The sequence below is a fragment of the Triturus cristatus genome, chromosome 4_1 (assembly GCF_964204655.1).
Source record: "Triturus cristatus chromosome 4_1, aTriCri1.1, whole genome shotgun sequence".
Classification (NCBI taxonomy): Eukaryota; Metazoa; Chordata; class Amphibia; order Caudata; family Salamandridae; genus Triturus; species Triturus cristatus.
In genome coordinates this window covers 1146084234-1146109585 of record NC_140585.1, presented here as the reverse complement: position 1 = coordinate 1146109585, position 25352 = coordinate 1146084234, and the positions used below count along the sequence as shown (strand labels likewise).

General features: G+C 43.2%; 1 protein-coding gene across 2 annotated transcripts in view; it reads right to left on the bottom strand.

The window, feature by feature from the left end:
• Positions 1-24495, bottom strand: part of EVI5L (ecotropic viral integration site 5 like) — a 1383225-nt gene extending 1358730 nt beyond the window's left edge. For both annotated transcript variants that reach the window (XM_085654281.1, XM_085654282.1), the window contains exon 1: positions 24350-24495. The gene's annotated coding sequence lies outside the window, so the exon portion shown is untranslated. The remainder of the gene's footprint in view (positions 1-24349) is intronic.
• Between the last annotated feature and the right edge of the window lie 857 nt (positions 24496-25352).

Here is a 25352-nt window from a genome sequence, read left to right as displayed (position 1 = left end):
TACCCGAATGGTCATTGCGGTCACATATCTTTCTCAATGTAAAAAGGTTACTCTTATGCAACATTTTGGGCTATCAAGGACTGAGCTTTCACATGTACACCAACAACATCCACATCCAGATTAGGATTCCAAGGAGGTCTGAACCTCCACACTAACTTGACAATCGCCGGGTCATTTGCCCAGAACAGGATGCACCATGACCGACGTGAAACGAATATGTTAAAAACAGAGTTCCTAACAGTAGGTTAACTGACCTCTGCAACCCTATCTTCAGTTTGCCTGCTTCCCTGAGGGCACTGCTAATCCCAGCATGAGAAAGCTAGTCCCCTTGTAATTCTGCCCCCCAAAAAATCAAAAAATTTTGCACATGATGTCAGTACATTTGTTTTAATTCACTTAGTAATGTCCAGAGGTCCCACCCATCACTCCACCCACACATATACCCATTGCATGTTACCAGCCCATTCTGCAAATAGAACGTCACTGACTGCACCTTCCACAACATAAAACGTCTTTAAACTGGAGGTGATCTTCTCAAAAGGGCGTGTTCTTACGATACTTCGACATATTACCAGTTCTGCTTCTAGCCTACATGCAGTGTAAATTGTTTTAGAGCGGGCACTGAAAACCAAAACAGGTCGCCTCTTAAAAAAGGCAGGAGTAGAGAAAACAGATCTGGAAGGCAACTGTACATTTTCTTTTCTTAATACATTGTATAGTGCCGATGCCATGAAGAGTCTTATGGATCAGATAAGGAGGGGGGCAGGGAACTTGGTGACCACACGGCTCTCCACTGGAGATCGTTTTATTGTCAGGAAGTCGTCATCAGGTTTACACAAGGGGAAGCGATCATGACATTTGAGCACTGATATTCCTGGGGCATCAAACACCTGTGTCACCTCATTCTAATTGTTTACTAAACCAGCAACTCCTCGCATACGTCCATTTAAGCACCTCTGGGGCCGAAATAAGCATCTTCCAAAAGGAGGAACATCTCCAGGAGTCTTGGTACACAATTGTGAGACCCTGTTTTTGGTTGAGGGGAGTGAAACCCTACTCAAGAAAAAGCCACAATCCTTGTCAGGGCGAAACCCAAAAAGTCACTAAAATAACCTTTGCTTAACCCTTTGGTAGCATGGCACAAAAGCAGTCAAGCTTAACTTGGAGGCAATGTGTAAAGTATTTCTGTAGAAAAATACAGTAAAATGTAATCAAATATTTGACACAAAAACAACAAAAATCAAATTAGTAGAACAGGAGATATGCAGGGCACAAGTCCTAAAAAATAAAGTGGAGGGGACTAACGTAATTAATCAGTATGCAAGTGGCATCATGGCACATGACATCACGGCGCGTGACATAGCGAGTGACATCACAGGAAGTGGCATCACAAGAAGTGGCATCAGATCTTAAGCCCTCACATATATGTTTAACATGTCTATCATGAGTACATTTGAGCACATTTCAAGTATACTTGAAAACCCTTCCGATTTAAGCAGACGATTCATACTTTTGTAAGCTACACATAAACCAATGCTGCCTTTCGTCAGCGTAAAGCTTCCTCTACCCATAGTGCTTTAACAGAAAAAATAGTAATATTTAAATTATTACAACGCCTCTTCAGGGGTAGTATGCGCTATATAAATGCTATTTATTTTGTGCAAATACTGGGAAAGACCAACACATTGACGTTCTTACAGTGCATGCATATCTTCTAAACAGAACCTGAACAAAGTGAAAAGCTGCCTCTCTTAAGTATGTGTGAAGTGCTAACAAATTGTGAGCCTTTGTTTTCCCTCTGCTGCATTTGCATCTAGGTGTGAGGCTCCTGACTGCTCCCAGCCAGGAGACTCTTAACAAAAGGAGGCCTGATGACCCCTCGAATTCGGCTTTTGTAATGGGCCCAGCAGGAGTCAGAAATAATAGAGCCCCCTCCCTGCCTGCACGTTGTTATGGTTCAAAGGCAGATAATGTGCAGGCGCTGCTGAAAGTGTCCCGGTGATTCGAAATTCTACCGAGACAAATTCAGCATCTTTTTCAATGGGGCTCAACTTTTTGGCAGGGTGGACGGTGTCCACCCTGTGAAAAAAGTGGGTGGACGCCGCCCACCCGCGTGTAACCCCGACTCGTGCCCTGGAGATATGCAATTTTTAAGATTTAAGGTAAGTAAAAGGCCTCAAAGCGCCACTCTTAGTTATCTGGTCGTGTGAGACGGAGTGAAAGTCACACGTGCTCGCCGAGCGTGATGAAACACAAGCATAGAGATACCAGGTGAATCCCACTAAAAAAAGTTACGTTCTAAAGTCCAGCACAAAGAGTTCTGTTCGAGGTGGAGGAGGTCACAAGAAGGGAGAGCTTCATGGTTGGTCATCAATGTCAAACGAAGAGCCTGCTGGGCATCGCGGACAGTCGTCACTGTAGCGCGAAAATTCTGTCAGACATTGCAGACAGTATTTGCTGGAGCTTCTCGTTGGAGGTCACCGTGGGCTGTTGATGCTGTAGTGCAAAGTGAATATCTTGTATTGCCGGTGGTCACTGTAGTGCATAGATTGGTTCACCAGAGCTTCACCTTAAAGTTAGGCACAAACGGGCCTGTGTGTGTTCGCAAAAAGCACAAAGCCTCAGACTTTCTCCTTTTCTTCAAGGAGGCACTTCACTGATGCCACACCAAGGGTCCAGAATCCAAGGGGCACCTCTTGCGATCAGGAACTCTCTCTAGCAGAGGTCAGCAAGACCTAGGCAGGTCCAGTTGCAGGTTCAGTACAGCAGGGCAGCTGGGCAGTTGAAGAAAGGCCTCTGGAGCTTGTTGTGTCCCTGTAACTCAGAACATTAGGTCAGTCAGCTGGCCCTTGGAGTCACTTCAGCCTGAGATGAAGCATGCAGGTCCAGTCTTCCCTTTCAGAAAGCAGGACAGTCCTCAAGCATCAGGGTAGCTCTCTGGCAGAAGGGGAGTCCTATTTCCGTAGTATTCACAGGTCCAGAAGTGTATCGAAGAGTGGGTCTGAAGGTCCCCTTTTATACCTAGAGCCCACTTTGAACTGGAAGAAACTTCTGGGGCCTTCTCCCCACAGAGGTGCCTCCCTGCCCAGGTCCCAGTCTGTCTGCAGGAGCAATAGGCTAATGTTCAGTCCTTGGTGTGTGAGCTTAGGCAGTGTCTCTGAAGTGCAAGTGTAATCAGTAACAGCTCCGTCCCTCTCTTCAAGTCAGGATGGCCCATCCCATTAACACCCACACCCTCAATTATGTTGCTGTATGGGAGGAATACCCAAAGGCCAATTGCCAACTATACCTAGTCATGTGCTCCAGATAACAGGCACCAAATGGTAGGACAAGAAAACGTCAACTTTCTAAAAGGTGAGAAAAAGAAACCAGGGACTAGGTCCTGAACAGACGGTCCACTACAAAAAAAAAATCACCCAAAGAAGAGTATAAATAAAATACAATCAACAATTTGTACAACATACAAAGTGGAGTAAACAGAGTATAACATTATTGTTCATGTCCATATTCACAATAGTTCACCTTCAGGAAGTAGGGACCAAACTCCTCCGGTAGTTTGTCAATGTATTTATTGAACAGAAGGAAAAAGTTCAACTTTCTTGCGTAGGTTGGTAACAGACATTTCATAGATGTTAATCCCAATGCATTTCAGGCTTTAAACAATAGCCCTTCGTCAGGGGAGTCTTCAAGCAAGAAACCGTACTGTCACGACGTAAAACTGGAACGGGTAACCACACCGGCTCCGTGCGGCTGAAAGTGCAGAAAGTGGAACTCAACGAGGAGATCCAACAGAAAACAAAAAGCCTCCCGGTGCCAGTGATTTTCACCCGATGTCTTGGACCTAGTCCTTGGTTTCTTTTTCTCGTTCTGAATCAGGAGGTTCAGGCGGACCCTCCTCTAAGGGTGCACACAGTACTATTTTATTTGGTTAACATGGTTTACTTGGTACAATTCTTTATAAACATGAGTGCTTCAGGCTGTTTTCATTTTCTCACACTTAACTTTATAAAGGTGGAATTTTAGACTTGTGACTTAGAACCCAACTTTACCATTAGGGAGCGTTTTAAATTACAATCCTTCATACACCAGACATGATATTCCTTTCTGCTCCTAAACAAAATGTTATCACTTATTATACGTAATAAGGCAACCCAATGTTATCCTATGGAATAGGTAAGCCTTGCAATAGAAAAGAAAATGGAGAGTTTTTCACTACCAATACATGTAAAACTTAAAATTAAATGTCCAACTTTTTAAGTATTATGCACCCTGCCCTATGGGCTTTGTAGAGCCTACACTAAGGGTGACTCATTGGTAGTAAAAAAGAAGGTTTAGGCCTGGCAAAAAGGTTTATTTTGCCAGGTCGAAATGGCAGTTCAAAACTGTACAAACAGGATGTCATGGCAGACCTAAGACAGGTTTAAAAAGGCTATTTAAGTAAGTGCACAATACGTGCTGCGGGCCCACTAGTAGCATTTAATTTGCAGGCCCTGAGTACATGTAGTACCACTTTACTTAGGACTAACAAGTAAATTAAATGTGCCAATTGGGTGTAAGCCAATTTTACCATGTTTAAAAGGAGAGAGCACAAACTGGTTAGCACTGGTTAGCAGAGGTAAAATGCACAGAGTCCTAAAAGCTAAACAAAACGGGTTCAGAAAACAGCAGGGGTGAATGCAAAACGTTTAGGGGTGACCCCGTGGAGAGGGCTAGGTCCAACAACAATCTATAATTGATGGTGCATACAGTGTTCTCCACCATCAGGTACTGTACTTGAAATTGGTGGAACCATATCAATTTTGTGAAGAAGATTCATTCAGACGTGAGCCTATATTAAATACAAATGCTGATCTTTACGGCATGGACACTTGCAGGCAGTGGACCACTAGATGACCTAGGCAATAGCTTTAAAATCACATGAAGAGTGTAGTTTTCCCCAAAGTCCATGTATACATACAAACTGGCATTTGTGTCGTACAAATGAAGTGCACTAGGAGAATAGGAAGAAGCACATGCTAATATCAAGGGATATAAATTCGAGGACCGCTCACACCAATACTAGAGCGACTGAGTCTTTAGTATAAAAAAAACAAAACACATGAATCTCTTTCACGAATAGTAACCAAAGACAAGGCTTCAAAGGCATGAGGTCAAGGTTTTACACAGATCAATGTTGGTACCTCCAATTAGTCTTTTGCATCTCTGCAGTTTCATACACTACTTTGAATGTGAATGTATGAGATGTAGATCAAGTGGATCGAATGCAGAGACACTGTGGACATAATTTAGAGTAATTTCCTCCAAATGAAATACCATCCTGGCTTTGGTAATCCTTTTCACAGATAACTTCTTCTGTAAGCGGAAATTCAAATTTAGGGTTGAGTCACTAGTGCTTTTTGGAGTACGATAGGCTACCAACCGTCTTTACATCAGGCCCTTACACTGCAATGCCCAATAAACACCCGGATGTCCAAAATAGTTGCTGAAACTGATTGCCGAAGTGAAACACTATTTAGAGCACATTTTACTCTGCTTGCATTCAGGGAAGACTTCATGCTCACTAACAAAAGGTCTGAAAATATTAAAGTGTCCCAACCTGTGGTGATCGATAATAGCCCTAGTAAGAAACCCTGCAAAGCTTGCATTCGGGAATTCTTCATGCTCATTAATAAAAGGTCCGAAAATATTCAATTGTCACAAGTGTGGTGATCAATATTAGCCCTAGTAAGAAACTACTGCAAAGCCAGAATCCATGTCACAATAACCTAGGTTTGTGAAGAGTAAGTGCTAATTCGTGTCCTAGTAAGAAACTACTGTAAAGCCAGAAACCATGTCACAATAATCTTGGTTTATGATTAAGGAGTAGAGTAAGGACTTGGTCGCCTCCTTGTTTGCCAAGCACAACATTGCAAAGTCAGAAGCCATGACTGCAAAAGCGGGAGCCTCGTCAGGTTCCCCAACCCAGGATGCACAGATGCACAAGTGTATTCAAACAATGCAATGAAGTTCAAAAAAGATCATCCATTTGTAATCCAATGTATTCCTCAATTCCCAATTTATTTGCTCAAAGACACTTAGAGGTTCAAAATTCCTCATAATTCAACGTGGAAATTGTAGTCCCTATGCATTTAGGGCACAAACTGCCCTTCTCAGGGGTAAATATAATTAAAAGTCAAAATGAGAAGCACATGTTACCAGCTCAGCACTCAGATGATTCTCTTTATATAAATAAACCTACAAAAAAGTGTTCAACTACTGTACCCCACTTAATGCTCTCAACTAATCATTAGTGACCACTCCACCTTAAACAACCTCGGCCCCAATAAAAACAGTTACACAAGAACTGCAGGCATATCCCTGCAATGTTGAACTTTTGAAGATCTGCCTCATTTACAAAGATGTTTTATTTGGTTGCACAGTGCTGTTTCGCTGCATGCTCACTCTTTGGTTCATATCATAAGAAGTATGGAGCACATTCACAGGGTATCAGCTAGAAGTGTTTGGTATTGAACACGGACATGTATGAAATAAGACCCCTACCTAGAAATCTGCATCAACTATCCTACATACTTCTCCCCATCAGCACAGGACCACTCACAAATGAAAGCCATTCTTAGGAGTAGCCCCACTCCTGAGAGAGTATTGTGACTTAGGGAAGGCTATAGCTCCTGGTCTCTCAATAATGCCTGGTCGTTAGCCAAAGTAGGAACCTTGCTATTACTGGCTAGTTCTTGCTTACCAAAGTGACAAGAATCTTGGTTTTCAATTACAAACTCCTCTACATTATAATGTAGCAGTTTTGTAGCCCTTCAAATCCTAGACAGCATTTGCATTGAGATCATGGGTGCTCTTATTTAAGTGCAGCGTTAAAATTGGGTGCTTGTTGAATAATTACCTATCTGGAAAGTCCTGACTGAGGTGTGGAGACATGCCCTAAACACAGTGCTGCAGCATCACTGTATGTAAGCATGAAGTGTAGTGAAAAACCGATCTACTGAAATGGGCTCTGGAAGATGAGCAACGTAATGAGGCAACAAGAGAAGATGACAAGCTTATGAGAGAACTCGGCTGAATGGTCTGAAATGTTAACTAAATCGTCAGACCCGCTGAAGAACAGACCAGCTTGAAGGGTCAATATTGAATGTCACTCCTGAGCTCCGTGCTAATAAATATCACAGTTCAAATTTTTCCATAGTGCTCTTTTAATTTTTTTTTCGTATTCTCATACATCAACAATTATTTCAGTTCTGTCGCCAACACGTGTTTCGTCATATACCTACATCAACCAATGACTTCCTCAGGGCTACAACAACAATTTAAAGGCAGTACATCAGAAGCAAAAACCAAACTATCATAAGCTCCCCATCACGCACCAACTGGTTCAGGATATTTTGATTATTTTATGTTATAAACCACATAACAATCCAAATAGGTCATGACAGTGCACATAAAAAAGAGGAAAGTAATATAAGTAGCAAATAGTATTGACACTCAAGAGTAATGGTTAGACAGCAAAGTAATATAAACCCTAAAAGAGAAAAGGAAAGGACATATATCCCTGTAATAACCGTGCAAGACCAAGCTGGAGCTTAAAATGCAATGGTTATATGGTCCATGTGCAAATGAGGATAGAGACCCTATGATCAACACTATTGCAGAGCAAGGTTACCCAACTTAAATTCTAATACGACAAATTTGAGAAGCAATCCACAGTTATGATAGTGTTCAGCAACTGTATCCTGAAGCAGTATGAAATCCTATTCAAATATCTCATAAACTATAATATTATCTTTTTTTTAAAGTACCATCATATCCATCAGTCTCACCTAGTGTATCGGTTCACCAGACATACTCTCAATATCAATGGAGCTACTAGGAGATTCACATATTTACAAAGCAAAATAATGAGTAAATGACTAGCCATGCTTATAAACAAAATAATCACATAACAAATAAGGACAGCATGATAATTAGAGCGATATTTTCAAACAAAATCCACATTTGTATTCCCTTTTCCTTATAGCAAAACTGCAATTGGTTCTGCAACTATATACGTCAACAATATCCCAAACTTACCAAATACAGGAGAGTACTCCAACTTGTGTCATACAGGCATTTTCAATGTGCGCCATCTTGATGTGCCTATTTAAGCCCACAATAGACAAAGTACTCCAACTATAAGGACAGGGTATAGGTAGTCAACGCCATCTTGGAATATCCATGAAAAACGGGGCCAGCTATTGCCGCATATTATCAAACACACAATTATAATGAAAAACAATCCAAAAAAACATATATGTGTAATCAATGTCATCTTGAAGTGTCCATGAGTAAAAGGCAATCTATTACTGCATATCGTCTTAGTATATATATATGACAAAAACACTACAGAACTACCTCACAGGTTTGCGTGGTGTGTATGCTAACAACCTAGAAAATCTATCATATAAACCTGCAAATATTCAGCGCCATCTCAAACTGTTCATAGCTGAAGGTCCAGCTATTGCTGTGTATCGTAAAAAACGGACTGTTATCACTTATAAGGGTTGTGTCGTGAAATAATTACACTTAACATAAATAAATCCATATACATAGCACCATCTTATAATGTCTATTCATACATACCAAACTGTTATAGTATAAACAATACATAGCACAATGCTAAGATTATGTGCATCAGTAAGGACCATTGAGACAATATCCTATCACCCCGCCACAACGGCATCGTTTGACAATCTCAAAGCCATCTCTCTGTTCAAATGTGCTGGACATTCTACTCTCTAGAATCAAAAAGTAATATTCAATACTCCCAATCCGCAAGATCATAAATTTAATTCCTCTAATTATATTAAGCCAAGCTCCATTATCTCATTATAACTAAAATGATCTACCTAACATGTATTAGTATAGGTGAAGTCCATTAAGCAACAATGTTCAAATAAATCCAAATAGTGGCAATACCAGATCATATACCACTTTACCCATCTAAACGCAGTAAGGAAATTTAAGAATAAATTAAAGAGAAGACGACTGCAACCATCAGAGATATTACATTCCTTACTAACAAGTGCAAAGATACTCTTATGATAACAATTCCAAGTTACATATTCATTAATGTATAATTGTAGTGACTATCATGTAGTATTTCAGTATAACTGACAATCATAGCTCTTTCTTCGTGCTAGAAAAAAAGTATTCCCATCATAAACAACAAATAGTCTCCCTAAATCTTACAAGGGAACACATCTAGGTATCAAAAAAGTATAGTTCTAATCTCTATGTACCAAGAAAGTATTGCTTTTCATGATCAATATTTAGACCATCATCTACTATATGTAATCTCACAACCCATTTTGCTTCATCTTGACGCATTCACAATTCCCTATTACCTCCTCTAGCATCACTAGGTCCAACATCAATACCATGAAATTTAAAACTCCAATGTGTACTCTGCATTCTACAGTCTTTGATATGCATCGCTATAAGATTTCTAGAATCCAGTTTAAGTGCATGGAAATGTTCTGGGATTTTTTTATTGCAAAGGTCTGATCGTGCTTCCAATGTATATATATAATTTTTCACATTTGCATATGATCACATAAATTGCATGACGGGTACTATAATAAATATGTGTATGAATAGTATTAACTACTAAACTGCTAAAATTAAACTCCATAGTACCATCCAACGCCAACTTATACATACTGCAGTGTTCACATTTATATGGTCCTAATATCAGTCTAGCAAGCAAAGTACTTTGACCACTTAGAGTAGGGTAATTGGGACTAATCATATTCCTCAATGATGTGCCTTTGCGAAGGGTCATACCAGGATTTTTAGTAAGAAATGGCTGTAACATCCTGTCATTTTGAAGTAAATGTCAACTCCTTTGAAATACATTGTACATTTTATTAGACAGTGAATGAAAATTGACAACCATTCAAATCACCAAATTTAGTTTCCTAGTGTCTCGTTTAGTTTGTGATAATGTCACAATACGGCTTAAACTTTGTACCCTGGCACTTGCTTTCGATATAACTTGAGTATCATATCCTCGTACCCAAAACCTTTCTTCCATATTCTTAAAAGTGTGCATAAATTCACTATCTTCACTGCAATTTCTCCTGGCTCTTATAATTTCTCCATAACAGATAGAATTAAACTGACACTTAGGGAAAAAGCTGCTAGCATGACGCAAATAGTTGCAAGATCTCTTCTTTCTGTGCATCTTACTATGTACTTTATCCACACCCACGTACAATTCTAAATCAAGTAACACAATCTGTTCTCCACTGTATTCAAGAGTGAAAGACATGTTATGCCCATTTGCGTTCTAGACTCCTTGATGGGTTACTTTTGGGGATGGGGTTGTTTCCTGGGATCGACTTAGACGGTATTATATGTGTACCTCTTACTTGCTTTTAATATGGTTATGCAAATTGCCAATGATGTTCTGAGGAAGGGTTGCCCAACAAAATGTAATGTAAATGGGGATGGAGCATGGGGTGATGTGTTTCGCTGGCCAAATTCAAACTGTTAATGTTGTCAGAAAATTCAATAGAAAGATTTTTTTTTTTAAAGTATGAAGTGTAGTGAAATAGTGTAAGAAAAGACTCTGCGCATGAGGATACCTACCCCTTTTGGTGTTAATTACAAGCAACATAGTAGTATAGGCAAGGGATGAGCCAAGATTTTACTGCTCTCTGGAATTCGAGATGGTTTCAGATTGAGCTTATTCTTGCTAGTAGAGGGTTCCCTATCTCAGGAGTCTGCACTGAGGAATGATTTTCCAGAATAAGATTTGCTGAAAGATTTAACCGAGAGGAGTGAAGCCCGGCTGCTGATAATTAGGGGCTTTTTGCTTAACAAATCAGACTCTGGGCTGTAGAAGGCACAATGGGTTACGTACATTGCTCAGAAGGCGCAAAGTCTAGCCATCCGCAAGAAGTGTAGAGTTTGTATAGCAGGAGACATGGGGGACCGATACTGAAGTTTAAGAGTTGTCTCAAGGCTTTAATTCTAGATTCTCTAGAGCTAAGTGAGGAGCTGTTCAGAACCTCTGCTATAGTTTAATGATATAGTCCAGACTGTAGAGTGCTGGACTGATGACCAAATCTCATCAGTGAAATCATAGGTAGGAAGAACTCAGCATAGGAAAGTCATCATTGTGTGAACCCACAAGATTTTAGAACCCTCCAGAATTCAAGATGGCTGCAGATTCCTCTTATTCTTGTTGGCAGTGAGTTTTGTATTTTAGCCGATTTCACTCAATAGAAATAAGATCTGGTTGGAGATTTGCTGAAAGAAGGAACAGAAGGGACTGGAGCCAGCCCAGATTAAAGTTGTCTGAGTTGGTGGTATGCATGGGCTTTTTTTGCTGCAGAAAGCAAGGTCAAGAGAGAGATGTATGTGCGACGGAGCAGAGTGGGACAGTGCCCCATATTGCAGCAAGTTTGCTGTTCCCAGGGAAGGCGTCAAGCTGCACTGGGAACAGCACATTAGTGGAAGGCAGACCAGCTGTTTGAAGTAGTCTGTTTGCCGTTCACTGTGCAGGAAGCAACCCAGTCTGCATTTCAAAGGGGAGGTAGACTACCCTCCTGCAGGTGGGTGCAATGAGTGACTGCATCCACCTATAGGGGTATGACTGGAGGGCCAGGGGAGCCTGGGGCCCCCTTTCACTCCTTCCAAGGGACGCTCTTGCGGCGCACTGCACCCACAACTGCGCTCCATGCAAATAAAGGAATGCCCCAAAGAGATTGGTACATGTTTAGCACTATTAACCTACGGCTGCACAAGTGTCGGTAGCCCACTACTGTAATACCAAAGTGCCACGGGGTTGCAGAAACCCGGCACACATGCCCATTGCTCTCGATCTCTTTCTGTGATACTGCTAGTAGGACAACTTCAAGGCTAATTCTGAAAAACTAGATCAAAGCAAGCAGTTTTCGCCATATCCCTTTTTCTGCCAACAATGCAGAAATGCCTAGGTGGTGGGACTATAACCTTCTCTTTAAAATAATATAGTCATTACAACTCCGTTTTAGGGCTGTATTTACAGGCCAAGGTGCACAACACAGCATGACGACAGCTGCCAGGGTCAAAACCCAGTTTCCCCAGAGGACTTCATAAAAAGAAAATAGGGAGTAGGTGTGCCCACGGGATAGAATAATAATAATAATAAAGAAATGTTTTTAAAAAATGCCAATATTTTCAAAATGCTCAACCAGAACTAGATGCTACTGTAAAATACACAGTTTAAAGTTACGGCTCAAAATCATAAACAAGCAAGTTATTTGCTTAGCTTAAAGAGAAGTCAAAGGAATGGTAAAAGGATCCCACAAGCGTCTGTTGTACAGAACAAGTCTCAGACATCTGTAACTAACGCATATCAGCATGTACACAGCTACAGAAAAATATGATTAGGCTTAAAGGTGGGCACAAGTAAGTTTCCTGGGGCTTTTGATATCCATATAGGTTGTTGTGCCAGTTTTCTTGTCGATCACAGCTGGCGATTATGCCCAACCACGTTAACAGGGATTAGAGCCTCACTGAGCCATTGTTTACACTTGCATAGGTTAAGCAAAAGATTGTTCAAACCCTCCAACTTGCATCATAACATGCATGCCACTCTCAATGAGTTCCTCTGTTGACCCAACCTGAAGTTATTGTTTCCACATCCACTACAGAAGCATTGGCCAACACTTTAGAAACGCCTCACTCCGATTATCTCTACACAATTTTAACCTTGTGGCAGTCTACGAACTCCATTCTATTTTTTTGACTGACCACATAGGTTTAAGCTAAGACAAAGAACGTAGTGCAAATAAATCTGCACACACCTCAATAAAGTAGACGTGGTAAAGGGTCATAACACGGCACACTACTATTACAATAACATTAAGGGGCCAATTACGATGCGGTCCGATGGTCGGAGTCTTCCGTGCCGCATCGTAATCACTGCTCGGTTTAATTTCCGACTGCCGAATTTCAATGCTGGCGGTCGCAAACTAAATCGGCTGGTTATTCTGGCTGGCTTCCAACCGGCTCAAGGAGCCCGTCGGCCAGTCGGAACCGGCTTGTAATCCCAAAGGGCAGGCCTTTCCGCCTTTGGGATTACGATACACGGTTTACGGAATGGAAAGTCTGAAATTTAAACCAAGCTTGTTTGGGGGCCCCCAGCAGGGCCCCCTTGTGTGTACAGCCTCCGGTTGTGGGCTGATGCCCCACTGTTGATCCCTGCCCCCAGTGGAAGGCACCTCAAGGTGCCTGCCACGGGGTTCAGGGATGAACAGCACCTCCCATTTTCCTATGGGAGAATGTATTAATGCCGGTTTACGGCCGTAATGCATGCTCCCATAGGGAAATGTAGGAATGCGACCGACATCAAATCTGCCCGACGTCGTAATTGAGCCCTAAATGTGGAGAAGAGGATAAATTAAAAATCAAAAGCAGATTTTAAGAATTCTCATATGGGTGTATAAAACAAAAACTGGAGTTGTGCGAATGAGATGCAACATTCAGAAGCCCATTCCGAAAAGTTTGAAGGTCCAACAGTTTCTGACTCAGTAATGTTGTGTAGGACAGATAGTAGAACAACTCTATGCTTACAATATATACCAGAAGATTAATGCCATTTTCGCAAACCAAATAAATGGATTAGTTGGACATGATGAGAAAATAATTTCTCTGTAAATGTTTTTCTCAGTGCATCTGAAGTTGTTCATGAGGGCAATCCAGTTCCTCTTCAATGTCTCCTCGTCAAACCCCTAAATGACTTTTTTTCAACACTGTATTCTCAACAGAGCATTACTTGCTGTCTCCCACACCATCTGCCACACACGGAGAATCCTTTCTCAATACCATTCTCACCTGCATGTCCGTGTGCATTAGCATGGAAAAGACCAATGTAACGTCAATCAGTTTGACACATAAACGTTATTGCCATATTAGTTGTGACCACCAGACATTACACTATTAATACAACTATGCCCATTAGTATAAGCTCTCGCAAGTATTAAGTATTGCAAGCTGAGCTGCATACATGTTCATCAGCTACGCTAAAGACATCTCAAAGTAGAGAGGAGAGGTACCCTCACTTAACTCAGACTGTGCTGTTGGGTACACCTAACATAGAACAGATTAACGGACAACAAACGGAGTATCCTTTTATTTCCCCACTCACAGCACATTGAGGGGGCTATGCACCTACCATAAAAAAATACCACGTCCTTAAAGTTCCGAGGCACCCTTGTAGGAGAGACGATCTTTCGAATGAAAAATAGTATGTCAAACGACGCCACTCACTGAGTAAGGAAGGCGTACCAAGGAGAACAAGCCTTTCAGCAACTGACCTCAGTGAGGGGGGGCGCTGTGGTTATCAATAACTTACGATTTAAAAACACACGCGGCAGAGTTCCTTGTGCTTCAGTTTCAAGACAGCAATACAAATATAAAGATAACTCTTGTGATTAATGTTCCAGCTAGAGAGAAAGATCAGAGTTTTATCTAGGAGCTGTATTGACATAAAGTAGCGCAGAGGGTTAATATGCCTACTGCTAAGAATGTATGCGTGCGGATCACAAATCTGTATTTTATTTGGATAGCTCCGTGGGTTATTGGTTTTCTCACAGAGATCCTTTGGTTACCACAGTTCATAAGATACAACCCTAATATACAATAGTGACTGTTAAGAACTGTCAAAGAGCCGCATGCAAACTGCATAAAATAGGTAAGGACATTATATGCCCCTCCCCCAGTCTTTCATTATCTATTCCTAATGTTGCTGAAAAGGGTGTGTTTGGTTAAATATAGCTTCTTGCTGGTAAAGCCTGCCTTTACCAGTGCATCAAAACAAAAGAAATTGAAATGTGTGCGAGAGAGATCCTATGTAGAGATTGGGGCTTTTGCCAGGTGGTCGTGAGGGAATCCGAGGAGGTGGTGTGGGAGATGGGGCGGATGTAGCCAAAAATGATTGTCGCACCGGGCGCCAACAGCTCTAAAGCCCGCCATGATTGTGCGGCTGCTAACATTGAAGCTCTGCAGATCTGTTTTCAATTTTTTTGTTTTATAAAAATGAAAAGGACCCGGCCGTCTATAGTACCAAGAGCTAATTTTCGTGCCAGATCACGATGCAGAGACATCACCCATCTCTCGCTGCGTGATCTCGGAGAATCGGGGCAGACCTACAGCAGACACAGAGGAAGCAACGAGCAAGAAGTCCATGCCATATTACCAAGGCCAGTCTACAGGTTTCAGGCGACATAAGCAGGCTTGCCATTGACTGGAACGTGCGCAGGGCCTGCAGCAGTAAAGATGGGCTTTAGTCAGTCCACTGCAGCTCATGGCACCAGCAGATCAAAAACTCTTACATTCAGTTTTATATCAACCTCAGTCTGCAGCAAGTGGCACCGGGTTTTCAAGGAAACATCATATCTTCTATGGTTTTGGACAGACGATATATAAGTATTCGTCCACAACAACCCACTACCACTTCCACTGGCCTTAGTACTCTTAGCAAACAGTAATCTTGGTAAACAGTCTCATATTCTCAAAATTGAAACATTTTCAATTACAACTATTCCCAATAAAATCACTGCTATATGTCAGTCATTTATCTGAAACTTATAACAAGCAGGACAAAACCAATAGGTTTCCCTTGTTTTAGTGACATGTCCGTTAGTTACTATGTGACATGTCTGGATGCATTAACAGAAAACTCACAAAGAAGCAACAAAATGCAGGTCGAGTGGTACACTATGGGAAGCATTGGCTTTTACGACACATCCTTAATTATCTAGGTCAGCCTCTGGGAAGGGGTTCCTAGTTATGATAGTACGGTCACGCCCATTTAAGCGGCCACACCCTTTTTTCCACTTATATCCATGCCTCCACATATTTAATTTGAAAGGGAGCGGATTTAATGGGATCCTACCACCACTTCCCAGCAGAAAACAGGTACTCTTAATAAGTACACGCAATGTATTATTTTTCAAGTAATGCAGTGAAGAAAGTGGTCATGGTGGCAGAAATTCACAGATAAGCGGCAGCACCAGTCATGCCATATTCCAGAGAGCAAGAGGTTGCAGCAGGCCACTCAAGCCATAACAGCTATCCAGCAAGCCAAGTCCGTGGTAATTAAAGAAGGAAGAAAGTCACAATGGGTTGGGGTGCCTGTCCAAGAAGAAGCACATTAGAATATTGAAGACTTGGCTTTTTAGCCAAAGCTAGAATCATTGTAATCCGTCTCTCCTGTTTGCCGGCTTAAGCGCCGGGATACCTCTATTTGAAGTAGCTGTCGCGCTTTGTAAATGTTGATAATAATAATAATAATGATAATAATAACACAGAAACCAGCGGGGAACACTGGCTCCTCATCAGACAAGGACGTATGTGATGCCTTGCAGTCCAAGCAAGGATGCAGTTGGTTACTGTAAGAAGGCAGGTTGAAAGGCACAGACTGTGAGGGGACTTGAATCCATATCCTTCTATGGAATTTAATGCAATAAAGACATAAAAGTGCTGATCAGAAAATGTTGTTTTATAGGAATATGTACAGTGCTTTATTACCATTGATATGGCATTGCAGTACTGCCAGGTTTTAGGTAGCTTCATGCCCTGTTCAAGATTATTCTTATATTTTTCCATTTCAAGCAATGGGTAGCTCTGAATATGTCATCTTGGTAAGGTCCAAGGTTCACTTAAATAAGACTAGCTGTAGGGCGTTATGGGGTATTCTACAACCGTGCTTACCAATATGTGATCAGATGGGCCAGATGGCTTCATGTCACTGAAAGACATAACTATTTGCCTCTGTGAATTAACAAATCATTGTTTTCAAGTGTGTTAATACCATTGATCAACTGAATTGACCCAAGACTCCAAAAAGCATAAAGCACTGATCTGTTCACTGGTATACACAAACTGGATAAGTGGTGTCACAGCAACAAGAAGTCAACTGGCAATACAAACAAGCATTTACAATGCAATAGGTCTCGCAACTGCGAGATTTTGAGCTATTGGCATTGTAAATGGCAATGCCTTTTATAATATTAAAAGGAATTGTCATTTACAATACCAATAGGTCAAACTTCGCCAAAAGCGAGACCTATTGTAATGCAGAGCACGAGTGCAGTGTCCCTGAAGCGGGAGCCGTGCTCAACAGTAAAGTAAAAAAAAAAAAAAGAGGGAGACAGCGCGGTGTCTCTGAAGTGGGCGCCGCGCTCACTAGTAAAGTTTTTAAAAAATATAAGAAACTGGGCGCAGTGTCCCTAAAGCGGGCGCCGCGCTCAGCATGCAAGTTTATTAAAAAAATAAATGAATAAAAAGGTAAAAGAAAGCATGGTGTCCCTGAAGCGGACACGCATTTTTCTTAAAAGTAATTAAAACAAACAAGAAGCGTGGGGATTTTACTGCACCTGGTAGACATCAGTTGTAATAAAGTTTGTACACTAGATAAATGTTGCAGACCAAAAATGTCAAAATTTAACAGGGAAAAGGCCAGGTAAATACTGGCCATGTGGATATTGCTTTGAAAATTGTGAAATCTTTGACGGGCAAGATTGCGTTCATTGCGGACAAGTGAGTAGCGGGCTCCCGGTGTCTTTCCCCCTTCCCTCTTTCGATATAGTTAGCGGGAGAGAAATTTAGCTGGAAACAATGGAGGATTATGCATGGCTTAAGAAGGTTTTAAAAAAAGCCTCATGGAACGCAGAAAAATGCTGGGAGAATAGTTTCTGCTTAGTGGAAAAACGCTGGACGCAAGCAAGGGGGAAAAAAAGCACAATTACTTACGGCGGTGTTCGTGAACGGCAGCGGTACTGGAGAAGTCAGCGCTGAACTCGGCGGAGCATAATGGTTTAAAAGGAGGGCTCGGAAGTCCGAGGGTAGTGTGTTTTCGGATCAAGGAAGAAAAAAAAAAGGGAAACTTTGTAGCATCGAAGAGAACAACAGTGCTGCAGGAGAAGGGCGGCTCATTAGTCCGGAACACAGCTGTGTGTGGTGATTCCTCGTAAGCTCTGGACGCCGACATGCCTCCCAAAACTGCTAGGGGAGGGAAAACTAGAGTAACGGTAGAGCCGGTTGTTGGGAGTAGAGCTGCTGTACTGGGGCGGCATGCAACTTTAGCTGTGGAAGGATCAACAGGATTTCTGGACGACGTAGCTCATGGAGGTGAGCAGGGGGCAACAGAGATAAACAAGCATTGGCCGCACGCGCGCCTCGCGCTTGAAGTTTAACCCCTTCCCTGCTCATGACGGAACCGTTCCGTCATGAGCCACGGTTGGCGTGTGCTCATGACGGAACGGTTCCGTCATGACAATCCTGTCGACGGCCGCTCCGCCTGCGCGGCGCTGTTTCCCCGCCTGTGCGGGGCGACAACGCAAATGGGCGGAGTCATGACGGAACCGTTCCGTCATGAGCACAGCTCAACTGTGGCTCATGACGGAGCGGCTCCGTCATGAGCACAGGCCCACCGCGCTGCCCCCCTGCCCCCCCCAGCGCTGCAGCGGAATGTCCGCAGCAGCGAAGGGGTTAAAAAAAAAAAAAAAAAAAAAGAAGAAGAAGAAGAAGAAGAAGAAGAAGCCCGGCGGAGCGTGGCGCGCGCTTGGGGGCGGGGGAGCGGACCCTTTGAAGTGCTCCAAAAAGGCGGATTGCATGGCGGCACGATGCGCGTGATTGTGCGCGTGCTAGCCATGCAATCCGCTTTTTGGGAGCACTTTTGAAACCCGTATTCTATAGTCTCGCTTTGCAATCGCTTACGTGATAGCAAGGCGAGAACTAAATATAACTAGTAGAGAAACAAGAGCAAATGACTAAGCCATCTTCTAGAAGAGCTCTTGGCAACCATAATCCTCTTCAAGAAATCATTTGTGTGAAGGGAATGAGGTGCAATAGCTAACTTTGTAGCCGAGGAACCAGACCAGCACTCCAATCACAGCCTCACTAGGTGACCAAATCTTCTCGGGCTTCACTCATTTTTCTTACTTGACAAACAAATATTGACCAGCCAAAAGGTCTTGCTTTTTGTTAGGGAAAGGGTTGGTTAGTAATTGGGTGAGTTTGTGTGTGTTGACCTTAGTTGTCCTAAGAAAAATCCCATCAATGAAGCATCATGTTGAGCTATAGCACCAAGGAAACTGGGACTAGCGCACATTTGCTGAACAGGCTGCATTAGGGGAGTTAAGCTGTACACTCGAGAAAAAATGCTATACAAAGGAGTCAGAAGATTAAGTTTGTACTCTAAGGGGCTGATTCCAATCTCGTTGGGAAAGCCCTCTGTCCGAGTTGGACCCGGAGTGCTTTCCGACCGACTCGCACTCCGGGGCTCCGAACGCCCGAGTACAATGCAAACACGCGCTTACGGACACGGGTCGCTCGGAGGCCCATTGAAGTCAATGGGAGCCTGTTGTACGACGCGTACATAGGCTCCCATTGACGAAAAAGGTACATTGCGCAAAAGGACGCCCCCTGTAGTGGGAACGCATCTGTGCCACCCGCACCGTACATGCACGTGTTGGGGGAACCCTTGGGTCCCCCCCTGTGACCGACTCGTAAGGCTATGGATGAAGGGAGGTCCAGCGCGGACCCCCGAAGTCCGCTTCCTGGAGCTTTTACGAGTCTGAAACTCCGTGTCGATCCGGCTGTCCGATTCGTGCACTGTACTGGCTCGGTCGGAAATCGCCTCTATTGCACGGCACGGTTCGCTTACGGCAGACACGTATGGAGTGATCCGGACCCGGAAACGTCTCGGTCGGCGATTTCACGTTTCCCGCATCGTACTTGCTCGCTCGCACAGTTGTAAGGGTCAGTCGGAAAACACGCGTTGGGCTCGTACTTTTCGCAGCCGGATCGTGTTCGGAAGCATTCCAAGCGAGATCAGAATCGGCCCCTAAGTGGTGAACTTAAAAAGATATACAAATCAAAATAATTCGTAGTAGAAACTTTTGAGAAATTGTCAATATTGTAATTGCATCTTTAAAAAAGCTTAAACAAGTTCATTTTGTTACTTTCTGAAATTAAAAAGCTGTACATTCAACATCATGTGATCATGCCAGCAAAGGCTAAGGAATCCAAACACCACACATTTCCTAAAAAAAAAAAAAAAAGAGGTAATACCCCAGAAATTAAAATGTTATGCCAGCAAAGTAAAAACATCAACAAATATACACTGGCTCTCAATGACATGCCACGTCATGTCACAGCTGTTGGATAACATAAGGACTATTAGTTGCAATTAGATTTTGCTGACAGTATAACTGCAGCAAAATGTCATTGACTTGATGAGCAAATTGTCCTCGTAATGTCAAACATAGGGACACAAAAACCCCAATGGCTGACACCAAGTCCACACTCTCTGTATTCTTTAATGTAGTTTTGTTTTAAGAATGTATTAAATTAGATTTTCCAAACGAGTTAAACCATCTATAGCAGTGGTACCCAAACGTTTTAGAACCACAACCCACTTTTCAGAACGATAAACCTAGTTTTAATGGACACGAGGCGGGTGATTTTGGGCGGGCGAGTTGTTTATGTAATTAAAATATCGTCTGGTAGCACACTGTCATTTACAGACAGCACATTTTCCATTGAAATGGCCACTAAATGTTACACATACAGTTGTACTGATAAAACTATAATGCACACAAATAATAATGTGTTCAAATCGGGTTTCAGTGAATATTTATCATTTGTGCACCACCAAGTAAAGTGTCTGGATTTGTTTTGATCTTATTAAAATCTTTGTTTCCATCACACTTCAGAATTGCAAAAACTGGGCTTCATTTTTACTTACCTAACTGCTGAATGTGTATAGTTCATATACAGGTATTTTCATTTTGTTGTATGTTACAAAAAAAATGACTTCATACAGCCTTTCCAACATCTGTACCCAAGTAAGATTGTCACATAATTCACTTTTCTTTCTGACTGCAAAGTGAGAGAAGTCTTTAAATACCAATTCCCAGGTTAAACAAGCATTGGCAATGCCAATAGGTCAGGCTTATAAATGCACGGTCAAGCCAGAGCTAAACATCCATGTGGTTTAATGGCTGTCCTCCTTCCATCTGTGCTGCTACCAGTGAGAAACACCATACATTATCTACTCAACTAAGACACTTTAATAATACTGCAAGGGCATGAGTGTGCCCCTAAAAGTTAAAACTCAGGCAGCTGGATAAATAAACAAAATGATCGTAGATGTGTGGAGAGCAAGCAGTTTTTTTGTGGAAGCACACAACTTCTGTCCAATCAAAACTTGCACACTCCTGGTTCCCAAAATGTGGACGAAGCCAAAGGCCATCTCCTGATGATACTCACATAGTTGTCTGGCGAAAGCTGCGATGACAAGGCAGACCATAAAATGCAGCAATTTGTCACAAGACATAGCCTGACACTTGACCTCTGTCTTTGAATCACAGCAAATGTGACAAGAAAAATACATATTTTAAATGCATACTTTTTTATTTACTTGAACTTTCACGGCCCACAAAAAAATCGACTCAGGACCTACCAATGGGTTACGACCTACAGATTGGGAAACACTGATCTCTAACCAAACCTAAAATGAGAGCATCCAGAAAAAGGCTAACTTCCTGTATTAAGTGAGGAAGACAAATCTAATCCAGCTGATACGAGAGAAATGCAGGCACTACCATCACTTCCCTATTTGTTAAACTACCCTTAGCCCACTACCAAGGTCTGAGCTCTTTTTCTACCCTTCTCATCTTGTGTGATTGTCTTGTACATTTTTCAGCCCCTGACAGACACAACATGTTGTGTAATCGACCAGGGTACAGTAAAGAGGCTAGTGGAAGCACAAGTATTGTACATATGGTGTATGGTACAGAAAGGTGTTTATGTTCACACACTATATGTTCTGGATAATCTGGCTGTATGACGTTACAAAGCATGCCATTACCCCCCCATGCAGTTGTAACTCAAAACTTTACCCCGACTTGCTGTCGGGGGGTGCGCTGGAAGTTGGAATAGTATAATTTACTATTCCAATTCCAGTGTGTGGAACAGTAGGAAAGGTGTTGGAGTTAAATCCAACTCCTTCTACCCCCTGCAACAAGCCTTTCGCATTGCAACGGCATGCGAGGTAATGGTATGCATTGTAACGTATGCGGTGTAATGGTTGTTTCCCGGATAATCTACAGAAGGGATGGAAATGCCCCTGCTTTGTGTCTCTAGTGTACACTTCAGAAGAGTGAGGATGCCCTGCATTAAACATCCTACAAACAGGTACTGTACATAAAGAATATAGTTCAGAGAGTTATGGATGCCAAGGCACAGAATTATCTGGGTAAAGTACAGAGAGGTGTGGATTTCCATGTACTGTCTATCTTGGGCACAGTTCAAGCAGTGTGTGGAGGCTCCATCACTGCACATTCTTGGTACAGCAGTAACATTTTAGAAGCAATACAAAGGATGAAGGAAGGTGCTACTGTTCCGCATAGGTACAGCAGAGTTGTGGCTGCTCCAATACTTTACTTCTTGCATACAGTAGAGAAGATGTGGATGCTCCAGGACTATACATACTCAGTACATATCAGAATGGTGCAGACACACTAAAACTATATGTGCAGTCTACAGTACATAAGGTGTGCTTTATATAGCACTGTCAGTTAAGGACAGAGTATAGAGGGAAGGAGATGCTCCTGAAATGTACATCCTCCATACAGTACTGGTATGGATGTTCCAGTCCTGTACATCCTTACCACAGTAGATGCATGGAATGATCCCGCTCAAATTCAGCCATATAACGACCTCCATGTACCAAGTTATATCATGTAATGACCCTAAACCCAACACACCCAAACAACGATGTCCTCTCTGCTGCCCACTTAGTATAGTAGTAAACCTATCCTAACTATCCTGGTATGCCTCTAGACTAATCTTTATATCTCCTATGTACCTCTATGTTACACCATCCACACTTACTTATGACAATAACCATGAACCCTGAAAAAGTTCCTAGAAATGGAGCGAAGATGCTGTTCTTTTGTGAATACTGAACATTAATAAAGACGTAATAAACATTTATCTGAAATGGAACATTGAAGAGTGCATTCCTATTATTGGAAGTGTGTGTGCTAATCCATCCCTGGTTTGCCAACACTATCTCTCTGTTATACCCCCAGTAACTCTTTGGTATGAGTGACCCTGTGTATCTCTCCAATAAATCTTCAATGTAACTCTGGTATTCTCCTCAGAACCTTTTAGAATCCCCTAGTACCACTCTAGTATACCCAATTACCTTTTTGCTAGGAGGTTCAGAAACTCCAAGATAGGTCACTGCAGTGCCTGAGCAGACGCAAGTGACCCCCCCCCCCCACCCCCCCCCCCCACCCCCCCCTCCGCCCACGGCCTTACTCGTGCATTCTTACCTACTCCCTACCGGGTAATCAGAGTCGGAGTCTTGGCTGGCGCACAACGGCCGCAGTTTATTTGAAAGCATGAAACATAAACATCACATTTCTCTTGGTCATGTGTATGCTCCGTGATTTCAATCCTGCATCACATCTATCACATCAGTACCTCTCTAGTATACCTCAATTACCTCTTTGTTAGCATATTTATAAACTCCAAGATATGTCACAACAGTACCTGTCTGGGGATCCTCCAGTGCCTCCACAGGTATGCACCTCAACACCTCTATGGAATTTCCCTCGGTTCCTCCCTGGTATAACCCTCACTACCCCATGGAAATGTTACCCTGTAAATCCCAGGTGTGCCCCTCAGTACCTTCTTGGTTTGTCCCAGAACTTTCCTCCGTACAAGTGTGACGCTCCCCTCTCTGTTACACTCTGTGTGCTTCGTACCTTGTTCAGTATATCTCTGGCATGCAAACAGTACCTCCTGGGTACCATCCCTCAGTGCATCACTGCCATACAACAGTACCTTTGCACGGTTTGACCTCACCTCGAGCACCTCTTTTCTGTACCAGCATCTCCCTGGCATGTTACTCTCTAACAAACCTTCAGCACCTCGCTCACTATGCCTCTCTTATACCAATACCATCTCCCTGGTATGCCCCACTCTGGTAAACCTCCAGCACCATTTTGGCACATATCAGACACAATAAAGTCCTAATATGTCCTTCGCAGGTGAACCGCCAGTACCCCTACTGCAGGCCAAGAATACTGCCCTTGCATGTCCCGCTTTGATATACCTCTAGTACGCTCCACAGTGCCACTGTTACATGTCCTTCTCTGATATTCCTCCCAGGTACCTCGCTCAATACCTCACCGGCATACCAACAGTACCTCCTCCGATGTGACCCCTCCCCCTCCTTGAATGCATGCCCAGGGGCACCTGCCCCGCCCGCAGAGAATTAGGGGAGCTCCCCTACCTTAGTGGCCGGTACCCCGCCTCCATAGCTCGGCCACCGCACCCCCTGAAGGTCTCCAGGGCATAGTGTTGTCTGAAACCCAGAGCCTCCATCCAGCGTCAGCCGCCGACCAAACGTCCCTCACTGACAGAAGCAAGCCCCACCCCCCCAGTGACCTCACTGCGCACTACGGCCAATGCCAACGCACCTCAGCACAGAAACCCCGCCTCACAGCTCCCGACAAGCGGACTTGGCAGCCAACTGGGATGTTGCTGGCAAGCGCTTGCCCGGCGCGAGGCGTGGCGGTTGACGCTTGACGGCTGGAAAATGTTTTTTTACGTTTCGGCGTCAAGCTGGAGGCCTCTGGTGCCTTTCTACTTGGTGCTTTGGTGTCCCGAAATCCTGCCACCTCTTACGATCCACCCTGGTTCCGTTCTGCTCTCAGTCTAGTGCCCTGTGTTTCGCACCCTGTCTTCTCACGTGCCCCCACGATCTTGCGCAGTGTGTGCCCCTTTCTGCTCCCTCTTCATCCTGTGACCTGTCCTACCCTCTCTTTGGTGTCCTCTTATGCCCTGTTAATTACCTGCACAACCCGTGTGCCTCCGTCACCGTGCATCCTTTGTTCTGCCCTTACATACACCATGCGGCACCCGAGCTTTCCCTCTGAGTCTAAGGTATGTTAGATCCCGTTCCCTTCCTTTGCATGATACACTTTATTGCCCAGGTGAATGCTTATCCAGATCTGTCCCTTTTACGGATTGCCCTTTACCGTATCCGTGTGACCCCTTGTAACCTCAACGCTCTACCTGGCTTATGCGTTATGCCCAGAACTGTTGCTTCACCTTTTCGACTCCTAAGCCCCGCGTGTCTCCTTCAGCGCCCCGCTATGTACAGTTCTGTACCCGGAGGGAGCTTTGCCACTCTCCAGTTCTGTGTCCCATTCCTTCTCGTGTTCTGCTTGCCTCGTTCTGCCAATTTCCGCCGCGCACCCCGACAGCTCGTGGGCTGCGCCCTGTCACCAGTC